General features: G+C 41.9%; 1 protein-coding gene across 2 annotated transcripts in view; it reads right to left on the reverse strand.

The window, feature by feature from the left end:
- Nucleotides 1-17,361, reverse strand: part of LOC143025464 (methylmalonyl-CoA mutase, mitochondrial-like) — a 266,536-nt gene that overhangs the window by 32,543 nt on the left and 216,632 nt on the right. The window lies entirely within an intron of this gene.

The raw sequence follows: 17,361 nt of genomic DNA on the forward strand, positions 1-17,361 counted from the left end.
AGTGTCAACATGCGTTTGCTTCAATTTGATGGCTCCAGTAAAATCTACTCTGGTGGTGGAGAAAGGTGCACGAAAGTGAAATCTATTAGGATAAAGGTGAACTGGCAGGGGGAATTTAAGAGCTGGAGCTTGTATACATCAGTAGTGTAAGCACTGCCTGATGAAAGTCTTGATAATCTGATGCTGGCAAGAGACCCAGTAGTCTCTGCAGAGAACATGGATTGTGGCAGTGTTGGTGTGAAGAGAAATTCGATGTTGGTGCGTGACAATGCAGTTCCGCAAGGGATATTAGGGATGTAATAGTAGTGGGGATAAGTGGCCATACTCAATGGGGGTGACAGCATGTGGAGGTTAACAGCATATAAGATCTTGGACATCTAGTTTGGGGCCTTTCTGGTAGATTAGGTTTTTGTCATCAGAGGTGAGATGGGTGGCTCGCCTTTGCAGATGTTTATATATCCAAGGGAAAGAACTTATTTCAGCCAGTCTGAGCATAACTTATATGGGGTTTTGATAGAGTTTGGCTTTTATTGTAATTAACACTTTGGCCTTGACTGCTTTAAGTAGAATTCTGAAAGCATTGTATGCTGTTGAAATATCAGGGAACTGGTCAAGATGGAGAAGCACTGCTGTTTCAACAAGCGCTGGACAGGCATGTATAAGAATGGGCAGAGTGTACAACTCTTGAGGGGGGTATTAGTCAGGGTAGGGAAGCCACTCTGGACCTTTAAACCTAAGATTATGCTTGCCAATAAGGCCTGAAATGTTATTACCCTTGGAGGCGAGATCAGCTGGGTTGTCCTTAATACTGATATGCATGAATTGGAGATTGTAGTCTTGTACTAGCTGTTTGACTTCTTTGACTCTGTTGAGGACATATGTTGAGTTGCTGGTCTGACTGTGTACCCAGAAAAGAGTGGACTTGGCATCAGACCACACAAAGGTGGTGTGATACTGAGAGGAACGTAAGTCTATCAGGTACTTGGCAAGGCAGCTACCCAAGAGAATAGCTGTGAGTTTGAGCCGGGGAATGGTAAGGTCTTCGCTGAGCTTGGCCATGTTCTTGGGGATGACCCTACTCCTTCCAGTGAGGAAGGTGGCATGACCTCGTAAAACAATGTGGGCTGCCACTCCAAACCCTCTTTTGCTTGCATTGCAAAAGATGTGGAGGGCGTGGTGACTGCCAGGATGTGCATTGCAAGGGAGTAGAACAGTCTCTAGATTTCTGTAGTTGTCAAGGAATGTTGTCAGAGTCTTGATGCATTCTCTACTGAGAGGAATGTCTCATCCTTCGTCTTCCTTCCAGAAGTTCTGAATGAAGAGTTTGCCTAATGGGGGCAAAAAATCCTGCTGGATCATACTCGTGTAATGAGGAAAATAGACTGAGGATCTTTTAGTCTGGAATTGTTGGGGTTGTTCAAAGGCTTCTTTAAACTGATTGGGCAGAGCTATCCCAAGTGTGCCTTGTTCTGTACTCCAACAGAGGCCAAGGTAGTCATGGACTTTGGTAGGTTTGAAGTTATCAATTTTGGCATTGGAGGTCCACTGTCCTAGGGCCATGTTTGCTTGACTTAAAAGCTACTCTATCTGAGGTTTTTCTATTACAATCTTGTTGTTGTGATTGTAGGTAAGTTGCAAATTATCCACATAAAATGCAGACTTGAGTTTAACTGCTAGGGGGTGGTCTGGTGTTTCCAAATGATACGCAATAGTTTGGTTGAGGAGATAAGGACTACACGTGGCACCAAACAACACTACTTTGAAGTGATAGGTTTCTACTTGCTGCATGTCTGGTCTTGAGAAAAAGCGAAAACAGCAGTTATCCCAGTCCTTCTCATCTATTCCTATCCTAAGGAAGGCCTTGCTGATGTCAGCTAGTACGCCATATGTGCCTTCTCGGAAACAGAGTATCACTGACTGGATCCTTTGTGCCAGGTTGGGGCCAGTGTACATGGTGTCATTGAAGGACAGTGCATTCTTGTGAGCTCTTGAGGAACCACTAAAAACTATCCTGATGGGGGTTGTAGGTGAGCTCTTGAAGACTGGGTGGTGTGGCAAATAGTGTACCTGCCCATCCATGTCTGGACCAGGAGATACAGTTTCGATGAATCCAAGCTGAAGGTACTTGTCCAAAATCTTGCGGTAGTCCTGATAGTGATGGACAAGGGTTCCTCTTGAGTGAGTATAGTTGAGCTACAGCGTGCCCATAATAATTGATTGCAGGGTGGTCATCAGTCTTGAAGGGTAGACAAACTGTGTAGACTCCGTTTTCTCTCTGCACTGTTGACTTAAAAATTCAATTGCTTTCTCTTCTAGATTGTATTTTTCCAGTGAGATGCCGACCATGTCTAACAACCAGAGCTTGTGTACTTGGGGGATTGATAATGATGGGTTCTTCAAGTCGGATCCCGTTGATGGTAATGGTTTCAATGGGAGGTCTTGGCTCCAGGGGGGGCAGTTTGCCCCATACTACATAACTGGCTGGTATGACAAAAAGTTCAACAACTAGAAAGCACATAGCACATAGGCTAGAGGTAGGAGATTACTGCCCAATATGATGCTAATACCATTAGTGTGATCTGAAGGTGCTTCATTGGCAAGAGGGAGGCCTTGGGACTTAAGGAGTTGGACCGTATGTCAGTAACTGTGCATAGAGATGACTTTACTCACTCATGGGTGCACTACAGCTTCGATGAGATGTCTTTCCATACCTAAGTGCAAGTTGAATTCAACAATGTTGAATTCCTGTGGTAGATCAGTCTTATAGAAGGAATCAATGTGGAAGAGTACAGTTCACTTTGGCTTGAGGTCAAGTTGTTCCACAACGGAAGGGTGTATGAATGTGTGCTGAGCCCCGTAGTCGATGAAAACTTGGAAGACACAGCCCTTGCTACTTTTGAAGAGGCGGCTTGTGAAAATGGGTAGACGCCACCTTGCTCTGTACTGCTCATTGGATGAGGGCTGTGTCGGTGATGACAGGCATGTTGATGATAATTGTTGACAGTTGGGACTCCTCTTCAGAGGAGAGCGAGCCAGAGGTAAGGTTCAAGCAGTATTGTCTGGGAGCCTTGAGTGGCAGAAGTAACTTGTGCAGTCTCAAAGATGACTGGCACTGGATCAAGCTGACTCGGACTAGTTTCTGATTTCTGGACTAGGCTGGACTCTGGTTCAGCTGAAGCTAGGGCTGGCATGGTGCTGGTGGCAGTTGGGACGGGCACTGGGGCCTCTACAGTGTGAAGTAGCAGCGTATCTGTGGGAGCTGGAAAAGGCGCTAAGATGGCTGGAGTTTGAAGAGTAGGAGCCAGGTGAACTATGTTGGGGCTGTTGGCTACATTGGGCATGCCACTGGGGTCGCTGTTGTGGGAACTGATTGATGTTGATGGAGTGGAGAGTGATTTGAATTAATATACTGGTCCTGTTTGGGCTACATTACATAAGCTATTCCAAGTAAATGCAAGGTAATGCACATAGGTAAAAATAACAGTAAGTACGATTATAAGTTATTTGGAAATTTGTTAACAAAAGTGGATAGTGAAAAAGATCTCGGCGTAATTATCAGTAATGATCTCAAATCATCCAAGCAGTGTATTTCAGCCTCTGAGAGAGCAAATAAGATTCTAGGACTGATTGCGCGATCTTTTGATTTCAGAAGTCCATCACTCATTAACAAGCTATATAAATCATTAGTTCATCCACATTTGGAATATGCTGTTTCCGTATGGTCACCGAATCTCATTAAAGATATTGACAGACTGGAAAAAGTACAACGGTGAGCCACAAAACTGATTCCAAATATAAAAAATAAAACATACGAAAATTGACTAAAACTTATGAATCTGTTTTCCCTAAAAAAGCGTAGACTCAGAGGCGACTTGATACAGGTCTTTAATATTTTAAAGGGAATTGACGACATAAAAAGTGACAAAATTTTCACATTGAATGGTCTCAAACTGTCCGGAAATAGATTCAATTTGGAAGTAGGTAGAAACAACTTTGCCAACCGTGTAGTTAATGAATGGAATAAACTTCCTGCACAGGTAGTGCAATGTAGTTCAGTTCGAAGCTTTAAGAATCATTTAGATAAATACCTAAGCAAGATGCTGTAATGATTATAATTTATTTTATATTATTTGTTTTTGTTTTGTTATCATTTGTCTGTCTGTGATTTTCATTTATTATTAGTTATATGTGAATTTATTATTATTTACTATTTACCTGTTTGTTTATTATTTAACTATACCTATGCATTTATTTATGTATTTTATTTATTTACAATATTATAGTTCTCATTTATCATTTTATTATTAATATGATTTTTTTTCGCATCCGACCTAGATATGGATCAAAAGGTCTCCTGTCGGCATGCTCCGCCTTTGTAATCTGTACACCTGTGAGGAAAACCGTATATCTTCACATCCTTTAAATATAGTCTCTATTTTTTTTTATCATGACCTCTTAATTTGCCCTCCCATCCCTAATCAATATATATCTTCTGTCAATGTGGTTCTTTTTACATTCCTAACCCTTGATGAAATAAGGCTTTTGCATATATTTTTCTTATGAACTGACGTGGTTGTTGTTTCCTATTATTATTACCATTATTATTCTTAATTAGATTATTATCATTATCAATCATTATTACTCCTTATTATCACTATTTTTAATTACTATTATTATCATTATCATTAGTTATTATTATTATTTTCTTTATTTCTTTTTTACAAAGACGCTCATGGGTGGCATAATCATTATACCACCCGTGAGCATCACCCGCTTTTGTGAGAATATGTCCCAACTCCTCCTCGTACTTCGAGTTGGGGACGGACGAAAACCCCACCCTGCCTTCTCCGGACCGGGTGTGAGCGTTGCTTTCTCCACGGGTACAAAATTAGGAGAAGTTGTCAAGAATAGAAATAAATCAGAAAAGGATATAAAGAAGGGCGCGATTTACAATATATCATGTGGTGGTTGTCCGTTAAGATATTATGGAGAGACGAGAAGATCAGTGGAGCTACGGACATATGAGCACAAAAATGACGTCAGAGCTCACAGAACCTCCAACTCACTAGTAGTTCATTTAGACCAATGTGGTCATCTTCCAGATTGGAACAAGATAGAGGTGCTCCACAAAGGTCTAGAGAAAAAGAAAAGAAAAATAGTGGAGGCAGCCTACATTACTTCCCACCCCTGCATCAACCATAGGGAAGGGTTTATAAAATTAGCAGGAGTGGTAGGTACTCTGATTATCAAGGAGGTAAAAAGGACAATTGAGAACGGAGGGAGAAGTGACATGGTCGGAGTCACATGAAAAGGGTAGAGGACGCATGAGAGTATAGAGGGAGGGGAACACGGCAAGGATGGATTATATAAGCTGTTAATTTTCTGAAACTGTATGTACTTTGAGAATGTCCTGGTAAGGATGAAACGTCAGTGAATAAAACTCCAACTGTTCTCTGTGTTTAACTCACCACCCTTCCACTCATTTGTCTTCCATACTTCATACATACATATATATATATATATATATATATATATATATACACATATATATATACATATATATATATATACATATATATATATATACACACACACACACACACATACATATACCAAGGCTTTTTCCCCCTTACAAGGGAGGTAGCCAAAGAGGAAAAAGCATAAAATAATTTCCACCCATTCCATTCCTGAATACACTCCACACCCCTCCACCCTCCCTCTTATCTTAGCACCTCCTGGATGACGGGACATCCCTGCACCTTGTCCACTGCCCTGGGTCAGAAGCAGTGTCGCAAGACACACCACATCCACAGCAAGGCAGCTTCATTAAATCGGTGACCCCCCCTCTCCGTCCCCCCATTGCATAAAAGGAGAAGACGGGGAGAAATCCCTTCGGGCTGCATCAAATTTTGCTCACACATACTACCTCACCCCCCATCCCACCTCATGCAATCACAACATCATCCATATACAACCATTCTCCATTCACCCCTGTCTTCTGTCCTCTCCCGTCCTTCCTCAACAGACATTCCCCTCTTCCCCAAAGCCCCCTTCACCCCATCCATCCACCTCATCCTAGGACGTCCCCTAATGTTCACTCCCTCCAAATCTGCCTTCCATACCTCTTTTACTAGTCTTTCTTCATTCATTCTTTCCATGTGTCCAAACCATCCTAATACTCTTTCATCAACCCTATCTCCCAACTCCTTTTTCACCCCTGTTCTCCTCCTCACCTCCCCATTTCTCACTTTATCTAGCCTAGTAATCCCCATCATACTTCTCAGACACCTCATCTCAAACACATTCAAACTCCTTCTCTCTTCTTCTCTTGTGGTCCATGTTTCTGCCCCATAAAGTGGTGTTGGCACAATCACTCCTTCATACAGTCTCCTCTTAGCATCCATTCCCAAATGTTTATTCCTCATTACACTCTTTAATCCACCAAGGCATTTACTTGCTTCTCTCAATCTACATTCTACCTCCACCTTTACTTCACCTTTTCCTGCCACATTTGCACCCAAGTATCTAAAACTATCCACTTCCTCCAGTCGCTCTCCCTTAATGCTCACTTCCAGTCTACTGCCACTTTCACCCCTTGTACATCTCATCACCTTACTTTTACCCACATTTATCTTTAACTTTCTTCTATCACATACTCTCCCAAACTCTGCCACCATACATATATATATATATATATATATTTACCTATATATACATATGTATATACATACATATATATATACATATATATATATATATAGTTATAGCCAACCGTGAATCGAATGAGACTTTCAAATTCTATATGAGGTGCTAATCGGAACGTTCCGTAATCTACCTGTAATCTCTCTATACGCTCCATTTTGTTACGGGCTTGCTCCCGAACTGGAATTCGACTTACCCTAAACTCGAAATTAGTTACATACATTCTATCAACTTTGGCCAAACCTAGCAAGCCCATGACAATATATATTATATACACACATATATATATATACATATATATATACATACAGACGCTGCTCTACTTACGTTCATTCGTTTTACGTTTTTTTCGATTTTACGTTTGAACTGACGTTAAAAAATATTGTAATTTTTTTTGTGTGTGAATTTTTTTTAGTTTACCGCGCTCTCCGTAGTTCAAACGATACTTGCGCACGACGCTGCGTCCATTGTTTACATTGCGCAGACGACAAACTGAAAATGCCTCGCCTCCGCCTCCTCCCCCTCCATCTCAATTTATGTTGCTTGAATTTAATCTATTTGAAATTAATTTTATTATTTTACAATGTTATGTGTTTAATTAATGATTTAGGGGTGTTTTATAATATACGGTAATAGAATTTACCTATGTATAGTACAGTAACAACTTACGTTCATTTTCAACTTACGTTCGGCCGTTCAGAACGTAACTAAAACGTAAGTTGAGGAGCGTCTGTATATATACATATGTATATATATATATATACATATATATGCATGCAGAAAAGCTACGAGGAAAATAACAGTAGACCGTGAGCTTTCGTATATTTAAACATTTTCGAAAGCGCTCTGTCTAATCCATATTATTTTCCTTGTAGTTTTCTGCTTAACTAGAATCACGCGTCCATGTAGCTTTTCCCCCTTACAAGGGAGGTAATCAAAGTCAAACACATAAATCCACTCCCGCCCATTTCATCCCCACATACTCCACTCCCATTCACCACCCCTCCCTCCCTCTTCCTTTGGCTCCTGGATGACGGGTCATCCCTGCATCTCGTCCACTGACTCGGGTCAAAAGCACTGCGACAAGACACAGCACATCCACAGCAAGGCTGGCTCATTTAATCGGTGACTCCCCTCTCCGTCCGCTCATACAGAAAAAGAGAAGACAGGGAGAAATCCCTTCGGCCTGCGTCAAAATATTATTCACATATATTCCCTCATCCTCCATCCACTCCCTTCCATGCATCACAGCATCATCCATACACAACCATTATCCACTCACCCCTATCTCCTGTCTGCTCCCTTCCTCAACAGACATTCTCCTCTTTCCCAATGCCCCTTTTACCCCATCCATCCATCTCATCTTCGGTCACCCCTTCATGTTTACTGCCTTCACCCCTCTTTTACTAATCTTTCTTCACTCATTCTTTCCATGTGTCCAAACCATCCCAATAATCTTTCACCAACCCTATCTCCCAACTCCCTTTCCACCCCCGTTCTCCTACTCGTTTCTCACCCCTACCAAACTTCTCAGGCATTTTACCTCGCATTTAAACTCTTCCTCTCTTATGTTCCATGCAGTGCTGTCAGCACAATCACCCCTTCATAAAATCTCCTCTTAGCATACATTCCTAAATGTCTATTTCCCATTACACTTTTTAATTCACCAAGGCATTTACTTGCTTCTCCCAATCTGCATTCTACATCCACTCCCTTTCCCGCCACATTCGTCCCCTAGTATCTTAAGCTATCCACTTCCTCCAGTCTCTCTCCCTCAATGCTCACTTCCTCTCTTCTACCTGCGAGCTTGAACCAGAGATTCAGAACAGCATTCGCCAGGCCACAATAAGCTTCGGCAAGCTCAGGGAGATCTGACTGTTAAAACCAAAGTCAAAGTGTATGTTGCCATCTGTCTTCCCATTCTACTGTACGGCAGTGAGTCCTGGACGCTTTACAGTAAACAAGTCCGCAGATTGGAGGCCTTCCACATCCACTGTCTACAGTGCATTTTAGGCATCACTTGGCGTAACCGTGTACCACACGTCGACATTCTTCAAACTGCTAACACCACCAGCATAGAGTCAATGATAATCACCCACCAGTTGCGCTGGGTTGGACATGTCATACGAATGCCAGAAAACCGTCTCCCTCGACAGGTTCTCTATGGTGAACTGAGAGATGGGACCCGTGCGACTGGTGGACAGAAGAAGAGGTTCAAAGACCAGCTGAAACGAAACCTTAAAAAATGCGATATAGAACCAAACCAACTGGAAACCCTTGCCTCGGACCGATGTACCTGGCGCTTAACCATCAAGCAAGCAGCTGAGACTTTCGAGGTAAAACGCACAGCTACCAAAAACCTCCAGCGAACCCGCAGGCATGAGTACCAGGCCCAAAACCCTCTTCCACCTGGGGACGGTATCCCATGTCCAACATGTGGAAAGCGCTGCGCCTCAGAGTTTGGCTTGAGGAGCCATCGGCGCATACATCAGTGACATCGATAATGATCTTACCAATGTTTTACTTTATAAACTTTCAAGAGAGAGAGTCTTCGTCGTCAACAACGGACTGCCTTAACTAACATCCACTCCCTTTCCCGCCACATTCGTCCCCTAGTATCTAAAGCTATCCACTTCCTCCAGTCTCTCTCCCTCAATGCTCACTTCCAATTTGCTGTCATCTTCTTACTTTTACCTACATTTATCTTCAACTTCCTTCTTTCGCATACCTTCCCAAACTCCGCCCAGGTGGCGCTCTGCAGGACTTTGTAGCGTGAAATTTTGAATTACCATGCCCTTAGTCCAACTCGCTGGCGGCAAGATTCCTCGACCTCCGCCACAAGTAGCAACACTCTGCCAGCGAGCATCCAATGACCGTAAGTTTTGCTAAATTTCGGTCTTCGCGTGAGACAATCTTCATTGTGAATGGTTGGTATTTGTGTATATGTACTGCTTGTTGTCGTATGATTGGTAGGGTACGTGACTTCATCACCGACAGTGCCGTTCCTGATTGACCGCGCTTTAGTCAATAAGAGTCGTGAAATTAGGTGTTATACGTCTTTGAAACGGGAGAACTTGTAAATCTGCTATTTGAATGTTCATGGTGAGGAGCCTACGCCAGGAAGCGCGAAGAAGAGGCCGAAGTCGTCACCTTCACCCTATTATCTTGGATTGTTGGGCTAGGTAACAGTCACTGCTGGGAATCGGAGTGAACTGAGTGCGAGACCAGAACCCTTCCTATTACGCCACAAGCGTGTTCTTGTGTGATTATAATTCTGCTTCAAGGAATAAGTCACCTAGGGACTCTTCCTTAATTACACTAGGTTACAAATAAATAAAATAATAAATAAATGTAAGTTGCCTTTTTTCTTCAATTGAATTTTGACCATTTTACACCGCTGAATCAAAAAATGACATCCATTTATCTCAATCAGGTTAGGTTTTTATGTTAATTTGATTTTGAAAAATCCGATCTTGACTAGATTATATTTTTGTGCAATTATCTGTTGATTTTCGTATTTCTCATCCAAAAAAGGTTTTAGGAGGAAAAAAATTATAACAATGTATTTACTAAATGTTACAAACTTCAATTTCTGTAAATTGATAAAGGTAAATATGTAAATTAAACGTTACATCGCTATTATATAAAATTCAGGGCATAAACTTCCGTTTCTTCGAGCCCCTCGAATGCTCAGCAGCAGGGATGTCTCTCTTCAGAATCCAACAGTAATCAGCCATCATGACTGCATCCCAGCGTTCCTGATACCTGGTCTCCATCTCTTTTATGTCCTGGTGGAATCTCTCCCCGCTGCTCATCACTCATTGCTCCCAGATTCTCAGGAAACCGTTCCATATGTGAGAATAAGTAATGAATTTTGATGCTCATGTTGCATCCAAGGTTTCTGAAAGCAGTCAGCATATTGGTAACAAGTTCTGCATAGTTCCTGGCCTTGTTGTTGCCTAGAAAGTTCTTCACGACCAGAACAAAAGCCTTCCATGCTTCCAGTTCCACTTCATTCATTGAGTTTTCAATTTCAGGATCTCTGAGCTGATGGATTTGAGGATCATCAAAGATACCAGCTTTCAACTTCTCTATGGTTAATCCTGGAAAAGCATGGCACAAGTAAGTGAAGCAGCCACCATACTTTGGTCAACTGTTTAATCAAGCCGAGCTTGATGTGCAGCGGTGGGAAGAGTATATTTTCTCTGTCTACCAGAGGATTGTTGATGACGTTCCTTGCTCTGCAAGGCACCAATTCCTCCCGCACAGGCCAGTCCTTCTTTATGTAATGCTGAGAAGTGCCCCTACTATCCAACATGCACAGAAAGCGTGGGTACTTGGTGAAGCCGGACTGTTGTCCCAACAAAAAACAATTAGCCATGAGTTGGCACATGCAAAATCTTCAGAATTCGTTTATTGCATGAAATATGAAAGAATTTTGCATTACATCACGTGAAAATTCCCGTACATGTAATCAAAAACGCCCAAAACAAATATGTAGCTTCAGAAAGTTGACCTGATTAAACAAAAACAACGTGATCTTTTAATTCAGCATATCAAAATTATCCTGAATCAGCTAAAAATAAACAATAAATTTGGTGTTCACCAGTGTTATCGATGCTCCTTCTAAATTCTAACGGGTAAGCGTTGAAGTGGTTCTGTGGAACTCCGTTTTCCGACTTATGGCATGTTACCCGCCTCGAAAGTTTTGCCCTCGTCATTCATGCGGTTATGTTGGTGTATGATAGTTTTCTTACAGAGGCGATACTTGTTTGGATGAGGTGGAATACTTGTGATGTCTTACGGTTTTTATAACACGGTGTGCGATTTTTTCTTTATGTTGTTCTTGTTTTTCTACGCTCTTTCTGAATATGTCCTGAATGACTTTCAGCTGTCTCGCACACTAAGCACATGCAATTTCTGTAGTACATGGTGTTTTCTTGCCTTTGTGGCAGGGAGTGAAGTTATTTGAATACCAATCACCTCACTCCCAAAAGTATCCGGACAAAACACCCCCTAATATATCTAACAGTTTTGGCTACAAGTGATGTGATGATGATTAGATGGTGGTGATTATGGTTATAGTGGTTGTGGTGATATGAAGTGATGTGGTGATGTGATGTGGTGATACGTTGTGGTGATGGCTAAGGATGGTGGCGATGTGATGCGGTGGTGATAATGTGTTCTTGGTGATGATGTGATATGCAGTAATGTGCTCATGTGATGGTGGTTTGCCAAGTGGTAACTAATATGTAGTTAATACTATTTTTTCTTTCTTTCGCGTCAAAATTTTCTAGGGTCAATTGTAGAACCCACCCCCCGACCCACCACCCACACATACACACGTGCTTGGGGTGAGATTGTACAATTTGAGTGTTGCTGAGGTGGAGATTCTACAGCTGATCATGACGAGAAAATTTTCTCACGGAGATTCTTCCTTTGATGTGCGAGGACTTTCCACTTGTAATTTGCCAGTTAAAAATGTTTTAAACCAGTTCTGACTGGTTACGAAGTGAAGAGGATATCGACATTCCCGAATATTTACTTTTCTCGTTTTGGATTATCGGAATTGAGATTGTATTATTGGGTGTGGTTGGTTTAGAGATTTTACAGTTGATAAGTGAGGTGTGTGTGATTCACCATGGTCTTGGATCACGTGTTGGACTCGTGATCGACAGATATTACCCTCCCAGATGAGAGCTCATACATGACCGATCTATGGATAATGCTATGATCTTACACGCACACACATACCCAACTCCCCGTCCACGAGTTGGAGTAACGACTCGCAGCGCTGTGATGAAATTATTTCAGCCCTGGGTGGACTTCAAATTCGGACAGCTGTAGCTGCGGTTGCGAACGCTACCACTGTGCTGTCGGGTCGTTATATGTGTGAGCGTAATTCACTGTGGTTAGATCACTTGTACTCGTGATCGACAGCTATTTCCCTCCCGGAAGAGAACTCAAGAGCTCACATATGACCGATCTATGGGTAGTGCTGCGACCTTACACGCACACACACCACCAACTCTCACTAACGAGAGTTGGAGCAACGACTTGCAGCGCAGTGATACTGAAATTACTTTAGCCCTGGGCAGGACTCGAACCCGGACCGCCGTAGTGGCGGCCGCGAACGCCACCACTGCGCCGTGTGTGTGTGTGATTCACCACGGTCTTGGATCACGTGTTGGACTCGTGATCGATAGCCATTTCCCCTCACGGAAGAGAGCTCAGAGCTGATATATGATCGATCTATGGGTAATGCTGTGACCTTACACGCACACACACCAACTCCCTCCCCCACTAGAGTTGGAGCAACGACTCGCAGCGCAGCGATATTGAAATTATTTCAGCCCTAGGCAGGATTCGAACCCGGACCGCCGTAATGACGACCGCGAACGCTACCAATGCTTCGTGTGTGATTCACTACGGTCTTTGATCACGTGCTGGACTCGTGATCGACAGCTATTTCCATCCCGAAAGAGAGCTCACAGCTCATGTATGACCCATTTATGGGCAATGCTGTGACCTTACACGCACACACCCAAGTCCCGCCCACGAAATTTGGTGCAATGACTCGCAGCGCAGCGTTACTGAAATGGGACCTTTCGCAGTGAGAGATTTGATACCAGACACCGCCAGATCTTGTAATTCTTGCCGGAAAATAATTACTTTTTTGGGCAAGTATTATAAACTTACAGAGGTATATCGTTGTACATTATTGTGTCTGAAATTTAAGTCAATTAATTTCATGGTTGCAAACGGCATATAGCATTGTTTGAGCCTCTATTTATAATTACAGATGAAATTCGTAAAACAGCCTATAATTGTATCAAACCAAGCAATTTGTCATTTTCTACCGACTTCAATGGACATATACTGATATATACTTTCAACTGAATGCACCAAGCAATAGGCAAATCTATGTAATGTATAGAAAATATATTTTTGTATCGAAGACTTACTTTTTCCGGTACGATAACTAAAGCCCCCTCCACACGTACCATCACGCATCAGCGACTTGATACAGTAGTCGTGTTGAAAACTTGTCACTAGCGTCCGGACGGGCTGCATCACTGCGAATACGTTGCGCGAACAACCAGATCTCGGTCATCATTTGGCTTTCACGGGATGAGAATGTCTGCCGGCGCTCTACTCATTTAATCAATAAACCACCACAGCTTTGTAGTGTATACATTTTTCGTGCCAACATCAGACTTCTTTGATGCAATGATGGCAGTCATTTCCCTGTGAAACTGTGTTTTCAGGGTATAAAGTTTTTTGGTAATGTCTTCATTCCGCACATTACATTTTGTTAAGGAAAAGAAGTCAGCTTTCGATGTTTGTACTTTTTATATTTCTCATCTTATATTCTTTGCACTTGATATTCCAAATGGCTGGGTACTGCTTTAGTAGCTTAATGTAATGTAAGATAATAGTCTTCGTCCACTCGAAAGGCTTTGCGGAAGTTGCTTGTGCCATTGTATGAAACTAGAAGAGCAAAGCAGATCGCGTGCTTCTTCTCCCATCAACTGTTGACACACTGCGCAGCGATTAGAAATCGGTACGCCCATGACTGCTTTCATGATGCTGCGACGTTTTTCAACTCATCGCTTCAATACATCGCGCATCAAATACTCGTACGTCCGCCAACACTGTTATCTTTTATCTCACTGATTACACAGGGGAACACTTTTTCAGTAACTTTGAGTTGCATTGGATATTTTAACGGATTTTGAAAGAGTTTTAGGCGCTGATTTCAAATCTGAAATTAGTTTTTCTCTACAAGCTCTAGTTTGTATGCAATTTGAGGTTAATGAAATTGTACATATGTGAACTTGCGTAAACCATGTATAAGCATTTTAACGTCCATATATATAGATAGCTTCTAATATTTTGATCATTCTTCTTTTGTTTCAGTTCAAACATGGCTTCCAGAATGAGACATCATTGCAGAAACAAGCCTGATGCCTTCTGCTACATATGTGGATGCTACACACTCAATCGTCAGAGACGTAACATATCCTCGTTCGTCAAGCGTGCCTACAAGGCATATTTTGAAGTTCATCTTGGTGATCAAGACAAGCAATGGGCTCCTCATGTTGTGTGCCACAATTGTGAGGAAATGCTTCGAGACTGGACCAAAGGAAAACGCAAAGGTCTGCCTTTTGGAGTTCCAATGATTTGGCGCGAACCCACCAACCATGTAACTGACTGTTATTTCTGCATGGTAAACACAACGGGTGTTGGGAAGAAAAACCGACATAAGATTACGTATCCGAACATTCCCTCAGCTATTCGGCCTGTTCCGCACTCTGAAGAAGTACCTGTTCCAGTTTTCAAAGGCTTGCCTTCATTGGACGATAAAGACATTGGACATGATACAAGCCAGCAAGACAGTTGTGACAGTGAATTGTCAGAAAAGTGTTCACAATCGGAGGACTGTTCTTCAGACACTGAACCTTTCCCCGTCCCTAAGCCTCTTCCCCAGGCTGAACTGAATGATTTAGTGCGGGATTTAGGTCTTTCAAAGAAAGCAGCAGAGCTTTTGGCATCAAGATTACAAGGCAGAAATCTTGTTGATCACTCTGTTAAAGTATCATATTTCAGAAAGCGTGACCAGCTTTTTGTGACCTTCTTTTCAAAAGACAGACAGTTTGTTTACTGCCATGACATCCCAGGGCTTCTCAAAGAACTGGGTGTACCTTACTATAGTCCTGCTGAATGGAGACTCTTTTTAGACAGTTCAAAACGCAGTCTAAAGTGTGTTCTTTTACATAATGGCAATGTTTATGGAGCAGTACCTGTCGGTCACTCAGTGCATTTGCGGGAAGACTATGATGATATGAGAATGGTCATGGACTTATTAAAGTATCATGAGCACAATTGGATAATTTGTGTAGACTTAAAGATGGTCAACTTTCTTCTTGGACAACAGAAAGGTTTCACCAAGTTTCCATGTTTCCTCTGTATGTGGGACAGCCGAGCACGAGACAGACATTGGGTCCAGAAGGACTGGCCTATTCGTGACACCCTTGAAGCAGGCATGCCAAATATCATACAAGACCCAATTGTAAACAGAGATAAGATCATCTTTCCTCCTCTTCACATCAAATTAGGTTTGATGAAACAATTTGTCAAGGCACTGGAAACCGAAGGTGAATGTTTCCAACACATCATCACAGCTTTACCAGGGTTATCATTTGAGAAGATCAAAGCAGGCGTGTTTGATGGCCCACAGATTCGAACCCTAATTCGTGATGATCAGTTTGTTGCTAAGATGACCTCTTTAGAAAGGCCAGCATGGTTATCCTTTGTGGCAGTCGTTCAGAACTTCCTTGGAAACAATAAGGCGGAGAACTACAGTGAACTTGTGAACAGAATGCTCCTCGCTTTTCGTGATCTCGGGTGCAACATGAGCATCAAGCTTCATTTTTTGAACAGCCACCTTGATCAGTTCCCTGACAACCTGGGGGCTGTGAGTGACGAACAAGGAGAACGATTCCACCAAGACCTAAAGATCATGGAAGAACGCTACCAAGGGCGCTGGGACAAAAGTATGATGGCTGACTACTGCTGGAGCATTAAACGAAATTGCCCAGATGAAATGTACAAACGCAAAAGTTACAAACGCAAATTCCTGCCTGAAAAAAATACACAAAGAAATTGATAAGCTTCCATCAGCTGTGGTGATGTTCTGAAGGATGCTAATCTAACTTTGGGATAGATGTTCTGTTAATGTTCTGTTTCTTTTGCCTTAATAAATGTACAGAAATGGCTTTCATACTGTTTTAAGATTCAAGTGAACAAAAGAATTGTGGCTGATATTGCAATTTCCTATAATAACGAAAATTTAAAAAATAAATAAAAATGTCAAATTGCATAAAATCTGTAGCTTGCAGACAAAACCCGACTTCAGATTTGAAATCAGCACACTCAAGTTGACTATAGAAAAGTCTTTTTTTAAATGCAACAAAATGAGTGTTCCCCAGTGTTATCTTCATATACAGGACGTTACAGTGATATCCATTATTTTTCAACACTCAGATAAATTCCACAAACCGAAATCGACATCCTCTAATTTTTACTCCTTACACTTACTTCAGTAAAAATAATTACCTATTTTTAGTTTTATCTTATAATTAAATTAACAAAGCCTTATCACACACCAGTAAGTAAAGTTTATAACATTAAGAGTCATTTTTTTAATTCTAAAAACACTTATGCATCCATTTATGTCGTATTTTTTTTATAAATATCGGTTTCCAAATTAGCTAAGTCACCCCTTTGCCCCATGGAATGTGAGACAATTGAAAATTCTAGCGCTAATAGAAAACTACGAGCCTGACTGCGAAAGGTCCCATTATTTCAGCCCTGGGCGGGATTCGAACCCGCACCGTCGTATTGGCGGCCGAGAACTCTAACCACTACGCCGGCAAGAGAAGGATACTTAGATCAGTGAGGGATGGCAGAATATAACATAAAAATTGGAGACAAGAACACTGGAATATGCAGGGGAAAATAACGAAGAACAAAACACTTGGGTGGACGGATCCACATTAGCACATATGAGGTGGCATTGTTTCGTTGCTATTAGAGGTGAATAGGCTTAATGTGGTGTGAAGCAAGATTTCTGCTAATGTGAATAATCACTTAAAC

Source organism: Oratosquilla oratoria, chromosome 5, assembly GCF_046742065.1.
Source record: "Oratosquilla oratoria isolate Oo_2021 chromosome 5, ASM4674206v1, whole genome shotgun sequence".
NCBI classification, from domain to species: domain Eukaryota; kingdom Metazoa; phylum Arthropoda; class Malacostraca; order Stomatopoda; family Squillidae; genus Oratosquilla; species Oratosquilla oratoria.